This window comes from Haemaphysalis longicornis, unplaced genomic scaffold, assembly GCF_048455015.1.
Source record: "Haemaphysalis longicornis isolate Haplotype H1 unplaced genomic scaffold, Haemaphysalis longicornis Haplotype H1 scaffold_1, whole genome shotgun sequence".
In the NCBI taxonomy this organism is placed as follows: domain Eukaryota; kingdom Metazoa; phylum Arthropoda; class Arachnida; order Ixodida; family Ixodidae; genus Haemaphysalis; species Haemaphysalis longicornis.
This window is the reverse complement of record NW_027526203.1, coordinates 30666364-30677515: the sequence shown is the minus strand read 5'-3', so window position 1 is coordinate 30677515 and position 11152 is coordinate 30666364.

Genomic DNA, 11152 nt, shown 5'->3' with positions numbered 1-11152 from the left:
TCAGTACATAAATGGCATCAAAGCAGTTATATCTAGGTTTTTTTGTTTTAGTGCTCTATCCTTTCATTAAAAAAATCCGGGGTTAAAATTGGGTATTATTCTCAGCCCAGCGTGTATGCAGCCCTTTGCTTACCTTTACGAAACATAATAAGTGGAATAAAGGGGGGATTATATAATCATGTTGAAGGTAAATTGTTGAAAAGAACAAATAAACGTAGGGATTTCATGGCCCCGGAAAGTGTAGGGTCGAAGTTCACTTTTCGCAGTTTTTCTTCAGCGCACAAAGCTTTCAGAGGCGATTACTTTCTGAATACATAGCATAAAGTGGTGCTATCACTGTAAGTTGTAATACAGAACGTCCTGGTGAAACCAAGTTGGTGAACACCTATACCGACGGAAAGCGAGATAAGCTTATACTGGCATACTGGCATACAACAGCCGCTCAAGCGTAGATTATCGTGTTCAGGGGCACTGCCATTGGTAAATTTCGATACCTGTAAGGCTGAAGTAAGGCTGAAATAAAGTTGATCGCTATGAAGAGCACGCTTGACATCCTGTTTGCCTGTCTTATTTTGCTGACACAGCTTGCAATGTACCCCAAGAGGCAGCCGGACGTCGGCTTCCCCACAGCGCGCCAGAACGAAAAATCAGCGCGACCAAAGGGTTAAATTTGGTGAACGGCGACGGTGATGGCAACTCTCTCTCTCTCTCTCTCTCTCTCTCTCTCTCTCTCTCTCTCTCTCTCTCTCTCTCTCTCTCTCTCTCTCTCTCTCACACACACACACACACACACACACACGCACGCACGCACGCACGCACGCACGCACGCACGCACGCACGCGCGCACCATTCATTTGCAGCCTTCACATTAATAAAAGAACAACCAACATCAATAGAAGGGTGACCTGTTGCACTTACGAGCCTTGTGAAAACCGCGCCTACTGTCGCGACTTTTCGCGATAAAAAGTTCCTTTTGTGTTAATGCATCAGTACTTTTGCTATCAATAATGCCTTACTTAAACGCGGTAGTAAGTACTAAACATTAACGGAAATACTTCTGAGCTGTCTGAAGCAACCATCCATTCATTTACCATAGCTGAAAAGAAACGCTGACTTTAATGTGAATAATTCGCCGAAAAAGAAACACCACCCGAGAAACTCATTTCCAGATGATAAAACGAAAAGGTGCGTCGAATTTCCGGAGAAAATAGGAAGGGGAGATACCTAACCCCAATATATTATAAAATAAAATCACCCAGGATGAGAACGTATGCACTAGTTGGATAAACGAGATTCACAAGAAATGCCTATAGCGGCAAAACTTGCGTCGCTGCAACAATTTGTGCAGCAGAGGGTTAATCGAACGCGGTAAACTTGTGGTGGCGGGGTTGATAACGTACGTGCCTACGGAGAGAGGGTTCACTGTAGCCAAGAGTGCGTCCAGTTCCTGCGATTAAATTTTACTAAGCAAGACTTGCGGCGAGGGCAGAGTGAACGTAAAAAACAGGGATGGGGACCAGATATTATTTAAATTTCGACTCCAATTTTGGTCTCCAACAGAGTCACTAAAAAGAGGTAATTTGGTTGAAATCACGTGAACCGGCACCTCTCGTCGTAATCTGTAGGATTGCATTAGGTGCAGTAACTCCGCAGACATTACTGCGGTCTGTCTCTGCGCCTCGCAGTATATCGCCGTATGGTTTTCCTACAAATACGGTTGATTTGACCTGCGTTGTTTTTCTTTTTGTCGGATGATGGCAGAAATATTAGTTCAGAGAATGGAATGGCTTAAGGCTCCGACTGAACTTAACTAGATTTTAGCCACTTGTCCTTATTGCGGCGGACTAGCATTTATTTATTTATTTATTTATTTATTTATTTATTTATTTATTTATTTATTTATTTTATTTAGTTATTTATTTTTTATTTATTTACTTATTTATTTCTGTAGATGTTCACGTAGTAATAATTAAGGGAAAGAAAAAAAAATGGCTCCAATCCACGTTGTGAAAGTGGTTGGAAAGCAAAGCTGAACACGACACCCACAACAATTGTCCATGCGACGTCACTTGAATTCGCACACGTGGCTCTACAAAGAGTGAAACCACAGATTCTACCAGCTGTTACCTGGGATTCCCGGGCGCGTCCCGAACGCCGCAGAAGCGTCGGCCACAGCAGGGCTAAAGCGGTGGATGCCGCCGCTGTATAGTATATATATATATATATATATATATATATATATATATATATATATATATATATATATATATATATATATATATATATATATATATATATATATATATATATAGCCCGGCCGTGAGTCGGGAGAAAGAAAACGCAGAGGAGCGTCTTTCGATGGGTGTGACAGCGGAACCTAGCCATCCTGATGTGCTAGCTTGGGGCTATAGCACCGCGCGACACAAGCGCAGACACCGAGACAATTCGGCATACGAGCTTAATGATTCCCATGTGTACCGATTCAAACTAGTTTTAGTAAGTTTGAGAATTGCGAGGAATCTGAGGGAACTTTTATAGTCGCTATTTATCAGAACCAGTTGCTACTTTTGCCTTTTTGTAATACCTCTTAAAACACAACCGAATTGGTATTCAAAAATTTAGAAAACGGAGTCGAATTCGTCGCAAGCAGTGCGCTAAAGGTAGCGTTTCTCTAGCGGTCTCTACCTTGTGTTTTCCCAACAGCAAACCAATCCTTAACCTATCTTTGCCGTACTAGTACACCCCTTAATTCCGTCGAGTCCGGGTTACCCAAGAGGGGCTGTCGAACAAGTTATTCAAGCCGTGCGAGCGATGCGCGCAATGGACGTGAAGCTGCGCCAAAACAAGCCCAAAACTACCATCGCTAAAGCAGACGGCAAAGCCGTCCCACCAACGTGCCCGCCGGTGTGAGCAGCACCTGCGGGGGGAACGCTGGGTAATGGCGCCCATTCGCCGTGCCATCTACTCTGTTCTCCGAGAGAGAAAACAGCCCGTTCCCTCCCCCGCCGCGTTGCGAGTTTCGAGTCTGTGTGTGGTTTGTACATTTTGTTTTCCGGCCGCGCAAACCAATGCTTAACGTATGTTTGTAGTACAACCACTTTATTCCGTCGGTTGTGGGTTGCCCTGGAGGGGCTGTCGAACAAGGTAATGAAACCGCGCAGTGGACGCGAAGCTACAACCGCCGACGCCGCCGCCGGCGAGCAGGCACTTCCGCGCGGGGAACGCTAGGTAAACTCGCAGCACCATTTCTAGTGTGCTCCGTGATTGAAACCCTCCGCCCTCTCTCATCTCCTTCCCGCCGCCGCCTCCGCCGCTTTGGGAGTTTGTTGTCCCGCACTCCATGAAAGAACCGTTGCCTGTCGAGCTAGAAAGATTTGCTTTGAAAAAGAAACTGCGTTGGAACGGTTTGGGCTTGTTTGTTCATACTAACTGAATTCAAAACATCGCCAAAAGAGTGATTTTTATTAAAACATAGCTGATATCGTTCTTGACAACGTACGATCCCTAATAAAGGCCGGACGGATGAAGAGGTTACGGAACAGCAAAATAGTTCACGAATTCTGGTGCAGGTGTACACCGCACTAGTCCCATGGACTACGTCTATGGGCGACTTATTTTGCAATATAGAAGAAACAGCTCATTTAGGGCTTCCAATGTTGACGGCACCTCCACTTCTCCCGTATATCTTAGCCTTTCGTCGTTTTCCAAGTTTGCTTTTAACACGAATAGATATATTCATTGCGACTGTTTCAAGCACGATAATTGACATACATATCATACCGCTGGAATAAAGCCAGAGTTATTGCGCCTCAAAACGTGACGCCCGTATGCCCTCCCCCATTTGGCAATGCTTCAGTCCATGTATGCTGGCACTTTCTTCGTGTTTGGCACAAGAGAAAAGACAAAAATGGAACAGCTAGATATATATAAAAAAATTGGCCCAGCTTTCAAAGTGGTGCAAGGCTGGAGAAACAGCAGAGCCGGCGGCCCCTCTCCGTTCGTTGGAGACCCGGCTGTTGCGCATACTTCACATTTATGCCCGAAGTTGTCACTGAAAGTTCTCCATGACCGGCCGTACCCTTTCACATCTCTCCCAAAGTGGACCGCGCTATCCCGCGCTAGAACCCATGGCCAAGTAAGTCCAAAGCCAATGCCCACGCTACGAACCAAAAGGAAAGGCTGTACGCCCGGAATGCGATGATAGCTCGTTCGGGTAGACGGTGGTTTCATAACGGGAGGGACCAAGGTTCGGTTGCGACCACGGGAAGAGTTTATTTTTTCTTTTCAATTGGCCGCACATGTTATTGTTCCCCACCGCTGCTAATCCGTACCTCTCGGGGCGTCTGGGTGGCCGAATGGTTAGGTTGCCGGGTTCACGGAGTAAAGTTCCAGACTTCGATTCCCGGGGCCTCCCTAAGTACTTTTTTTTCCCCTGAGGTTTCGAGGTTTGTGGGTACGACGAATGAATTTGTGTCGTCCTAGCCTAAACAGCTCTGCTGTTAAAGCTAGCATACGACCGAAGTTTCAGTACGCTTGATCCATATGCCAGGCACCCTTCGCAAGCATATGTCTTTCAGATAACGTAGATCCCGTTCAAATCCGCGCCACCCGCCTCCTGGCGGCTAAGTATTCTTATCATGACAGCCTAACTTCCCTGAAGCGGTCTTTCGGCATTCCTATCCTTGCGTCTCGCCCAATAATTTCCCGCCTGTGCCTTCTGCACACGTTCTTTTACAAGTACACACGTTCTTTTACACGTTGTTTTACGGAGTGCTTTACTAGTAACACCGACATGAAACGAGCGCGAACTACAGACACCCAATAGCACGTATCAACAGTCACACGTCATTCAGGAATAGCTCATTTTTCCACACTCAGTAACCCTAAGGAACGCATTACTCAATAGCAGATTATCATGTACTGACCGGGAAGTTTTTCGCGAAAAAAAATTAATACTATCGTTCCACCTAACCACACTCGCGTAACCAATGATTATACAAACGTTCAATGTGTTCTACCCGTGCCATAGCGCTGTCTTTCTTTCTTATGTACACGCGTTTATACTTTGTAGTGAACTTCCATAGTTTCTTATTCTTGCTTTACTTATGTATAAGTTTTTCTTTATTTTTTTTTTCTTGTTCAACGTGACATTGTACACAAAGCGATACACACAATGACACCCCCCCCCCCCCTTTGGTTATGCATTCGGGTATTTAAGAGATAATAAATGAAATGAAATAAAGTTGACTTCAGTACCATGCATCGCCCGTTTTGTCCGTTTCCTTTATTCTGTGTTCATCCCTTCTAAATTTCAGTTCTCTCCGTTTAAACATGCGCTCATCAGGTTGCCCACTCCTATCGAGAGTAGACTCAAAGTAAACGGAGTCACCCTACCAACTCAAAAGCATCTGCAGTGAGTTTAGCACTCTTGGATAATAACGGGATTTTTCGTATCATGAGGATTACGGCGATAGCTAACTCTTGAGCAATCCATGTTGATAGATTGAGACACAAGTGACGAAGGTGATCAGGGTGGTGCATGTGGTTAATTATTTTAATGGCACACCATTGGTCCTCCACAGGGCAAAGAGTTGGATTTGGCTTCAACAAGAGTTTATTCAAGCCGAGTTAAGACTTAAAACTCCAGATTAATGGATCAATGGCTGTATTTGGCCGCTTTCGGGTGTATTGAGGCAATTCATACAAACTGTGACGAATTATACTTTCGTTTCCTGTACTTCATAATGAGAAACAACTTTTAAAATCCCAAACTTTATTTCTGTCCTCAAATGAGCTACGGCTGAGTACATACCTCGTATTGCAGGAGATCTCGTCATTACAGGCCTCAATTATAGCAACTTAGTCCGGCGATCGTTCGATTTACATCAAATGAAATCGGGAAATTAATGCGTTTTGGTTTATATTTGTCCGAGACTGTACGCGGCATAACGAAATAATGCTGCATACGTGGAGGAAAGAAATCGTAATCATTATCAGTATAACTGCGCTTCTTTTTGTAGTCTCTTCATATTCTCCTCCAGAACAACATTAATTCTTCTATATCATTTGGCACCACTTTGTTTCGAGAAATGACTGAAAATTATGAACTCAAGTAGATACCCGGCACTGAAGCGAGAAAAAGCGCGCTGAGAAATTAGTTCCATGGCAATTGTTACTAGATTTTTATTGAGCAAAGTATTTAAAATTGTAATTTTATTTTCTACGATTGTGAAGGCTTACCAGCAAATTAAGTAGCCGGTTTCGTCGGATTCAGAGCATGCCTGGTTACTTCGCCATAACAAATGAACGAGTATACGGGTGTTCGGACAACATCTCGAACTTGTATCGATACACAGGAACACTAATAATTGCGTAATACTTATTCTCTCAGAGCTAGCTGTCGCTCTGGCAGCTGCGGATTCCGGATTGGCCGGTCATTTACAATAATTTCCGACTCGCAAGAGGCCTGTCGGCACTTTTTGAAGGGACGAATAAGCCACTGCGCACTCTGTGTACTCCTCCAGGCTCAAGGTGGCCTACCCCAACATCCTAAGTATTCACCTAAGATTCAACACAGCATCCTGGGGGCCCCGGCGCGCTCGGGAGTAGAGGGAAACACACAGGCGGACAAGTAGCTCGAGGCTATACTACCTACCGAGTAACCGATGATTGTGACCTCGAAGAACCCACGCCAGTCCCCTCGGAATACTCGCCCACATGGCGTACTACAGGGGTATCAGGAAAACGTACCGTCCGTCACACGAATCCCTGACGAGGGCAGACGCCACCGACTGAAAACAGCTGCAGACAGGCACTTTCGCAAGCCTAAATGTGCCGAGTAAAATTTCTCCGACTCGATATGCAGACGCATGCCCATTGTGCCATCAAGAAAAATTACCAGTGGCTTAGCTCGGCTATGCCAGGATGCACGTAGCATGAGCTAAGGTTCAGCTGGTTATTCTTAGCTTTCCTGGTTGTCTAGGATTACCTTGATTATCATGCTTACTGCTGCTTAAATGACACACACGCGGTATACGCATTATGGGACACATGTATCTTTATCAGGCGGCTCCGGCCCAACCGGTCCAACCTGGCTTTACAATTTTATTACTGTATCGAAGTTCATTTACCATAGTGTCTGTTTTGAATTTTACGTGTGGGGCATTTTTTTTCCTTTTTTGCTTTTTCAGGCAGATGTTCCTCTGACTCCCTGCCTGCATTCCGTGAACGGGGAAGTTAGCCTCCACATCGATGGCCAGCGTGTCTTGACTGCATCTTCTTTACTGGGAGGACTGTGTAGTCTGTTTGCATCGTTCTGTGTTTTCAACATTCAATATCCCAAGAAGGCACACAGAGCTCTAACGTTTGTGGAACATGCCTTTTTGGACCTTGCCAGCACCAAACCACGTGTGAAGGATGTAGAACTAATTAACTTTTATCGCATCAATATCGCCCACTAATATTTGTTTTCAATCCTGTAATCATTGGATAGTAGTCAAAAAGAATTCCGTATTATATTTCTGACTTTTTCTTTTTTCTTTTTTTTACTGAAAACGGGATATTTTATGGGCCGTTCTGTATGCTCATAATACAGCTATCTTTCAGTGGAGCAATAATATTAACAAACTAATTTAACTTGAAACAATTATCTAAATAATATTGGCAACTGGTGCGAAATGAATCAACTAAAAATTATCCGAAAAACACGAATTTTATGGCTTTTTCTTCTCACTCTAAAGAAGCTGTCGCGATACCACCCATTCTGTTCTATATCATTGCAATTAACCCGTCAGACTCGGTCACTTTTCTTGGCGCATTTGTGTCTTTATCAAAACGCACTGGTATTTTCCGCAGCATATTTTTCGTTCTTTATATTACTCATTTGTCCATAGCCATCTCACTGCAGTCTGTCTCCTACATCATTTATCTCTTGTGCCTTTACCACCTACAAAATGCTTGTGTTACCTTTCAATATCAAATCGTTGCACAGCTCTCGCTTATTTCACCACAAATTGAAAAATTGTTTTGTTGTTGTAAACCAATGCAACTATTTTTTCTTCACTTTGTGTACTTAGTACTAATGCGTACTGATAAGTTTTGATAAATACTGACGCGTTCTCGATCCTCTAGTATTATATAATGATTTCACTTACCATGCGGTTGTGTTTGTGCCTTTCTGTTTTTCAAGTATTTCCAGTTCTTGTATTATTATTGTTTCTACAATTTGATCAACTAGCACACAGCTCTCGCTCATTTCACCACCTACTGAATTTTTTTGTTGTTGTTGTAAACCACTGCAACCATTTTTTTCACTGTGTACTGAGCGCTGATACGTACTGATAAGTTCTGATAAGTACTGACGCGTTCTCGATCCGATAGTATTCTATAATGATTTTACTTACCATGCGGTTGTGTTTGTGCCTATCTTTGTTTTTCGCGTATTTCCAGTTCTTGTAGTAATATTGTTTCTACGGTTTGTTCAACTAGCATTGTATTGCTGTCTTCAATTCCTAACTGGCGTGTTATTTACAATGTACCATTTGAGATTTCAATATGAGGCCGCCATGAGTATTTATTTCGGAACCTCCTTGTGTACACCATGTACCATGTAAACTTGTCTGCGAAAGTTCGTTTGAAATAAACCTGAAATCGAGAAAAACCGTGTGAAATCAGCACTCCCGCAGGGAACTAGAAATTCTCCCTTGTGGCCTTGAAAACCTCCTTTCGGAAGGCCTACAAAACTCCCCAAGCTTTCGTCAAACTCCATTCAAAAGAAGTAAATGCTTCCCTTGAACCTCCTAAAACGCCCCTAAACTAACATAAGTACTTCCAAAGGGAGCCATAATAGGCTCCTATTTAACCGCCTAAAAATTCCATAAACAACACTTAAAAACGCCCTTCAGCATGTAAAGAATACTCCATTTTAACCTCCCTAAATTCTCCCGAACATTTCTTAACACTCCCTAAATACCTCCTTTCTATAACCTAAAAACGCCCTGTTTTGAGGAGGTAAACAAAACCTCCCTGTTCCATGTAGCAAAAAAACTCCTACGAGGAGGACCACTAGAGGACAGGCGAAAAAGAACCTCTAGGGAGTATATGGGAGGAAAAAAAGTTTAGAGTGTATGATGGTATTTTTGTTTTGTTTTCGTTCTTTCCGAGCAATACTTTTTGTTCTGTTGAGGACGGTTTAAGGTGAGGGAGTGAATAAGCTATAAGCTTTATTTGGACGAGCATCAGGTGCCTACAAGTGGTGGGAAGGGGGGGGGGGCGCTACCCTAGTCCCGGACGGCATGGTCCGGGCTGGCTACCCAGGCCCTCTCCACCAGCCTTCGCTGGACTGAGAAATGGGTTCTGCCCAGCTGATCCACCCAATACTCGTAGGTTGGCTGAAGATTGGGGGTAAGAGATGGGGTTTGCTGATACTCCCATACCATGTGGTACAGGGTGCCAGGTTGGGAACAGAAATTACTGGTACCGTAGTAGAGGGTGGGATACATGGCATGGAGGACACTGCCAAGGGGATAGGAGTTCGTCTGAAGCCGGCGAAAGGCTGCGCCTCCGCTCTGAATACACGGCCGTGGGGTGGCGGGAACTGTCGTCGTTCGTTGCGGTATTTGACGAGAACGGCCGTGCATGCCGTAAGGGGAATGGGCTTGGGTCAGCAATCGAACTGCGTGTCTTCACTCTCCAAATTTAACGATTGTAAGATGATACCTCAGAAACAACGTCACCCCTGCAAAAGCCAGCCGGGCTGCTGACGCCGTCGCGGGAAAGTAGGGAAGTTGATATGCGCCAAACTCATGTTAGGCCTAACGTCCCGCTTTAAAGTCTGACGCCGTGAAACGGTGCCCTCATCTTGACGTACCGTAAGTTTGACGTTGCTTGACAGGTTAGGTTTAACGCTAGAGCCGTAAACGGTTAAGCCTAAATATAGGCCTAACCAGGGCTAGTGACCTCGGCTGTTAGTCGCTATAACGAACAGAAGGCAAAGACACGAATATTCGGGCAGGTAATTTTTCTTTTATTTGTTATATTTTTCCCCTAACCGCCTACGTTCAATGCATTCATTATAGCAGTGTCCTTCAATGCTTTTCTGGTCACGAAACTTCTCCGTCACGCTATGGGAGAGCTTCATATGGGGACCGAAGCTCCCGCGCGATGGCGATACGATTCTGGTGAAGGCGGCTTGGACGGCGGCGGCCGCATATGCAGTGCGTTGGAGCGCGAGCTTGCTGGTGTTTGTTGTGTGATATAGCTTTCTAAACTCATCACGAAGGGCAGACTATGTGAACTACCATGCCTATGACGTGCTGTGTACCTGGTTGCCGCTCTGGTTATCGGAGTACAACGGAAAAGGCTTCGCTGTTCTGCCTCCCAATCGACTGCGAACAACGCGACAGGTGGAAGCGAGCCATTCCACGACAGGAGACGGACGCTTTCAGCTTTCAGTCGAAGGCCGTTCGTGTGTTCGAGAAACATTTCGACCCCACGGACATTATTCGCGCCGATGAGTTCAAAAAAAATTTACACCATCTTCCCGCGAGGGGAACCATGGGGTAGATGCGACGCATCCGGGGTTTCCGTTGCGTTTTCGTTATGTTAGCGTGTCCATTGTTGTTGTGTGTGCATATTTTACGCAGCATGTTCACCCCCGATGCGTCGCATCTACCCCATGGTTCCCCTAGCGGGAAGATGGTGTAAATTTTATCGGGGTGGCCGGTGCTTGTTACGGTTGCGCCGACCATTGCGATAGCAGGCCTGTTAGTCTCCATTCAAATCATCGGTGGTCATCGGAGGATGTCATCGGCGGAGCGGCGGCGGAACGACTGAGCGGAGCGGCGCAGTTACCGCGTTTGCATGCAGCGGAATGAGAGAGAGCAGCACATAGCAGCGCATGCGCATGTGTAAGACTCATCGTAAGACTCAACTTGAAGGTTACTTAATGTTAGGCGTAAACGTATAACATTAGGCCTAACGTCACACTTTGAGGTATAACGTCGCCAACCGGCGCCCAATGGGTCCTATTGGCTTGTGGAATGAATTCAAGCACATGCTTCAATCCATTTATTCTGCAGCATGGATCCTGACGCATACACTTTAGGAAGGCACTCAAGACGGCGCCCAATTCCCGTAACCTTTTCTAGTTTTC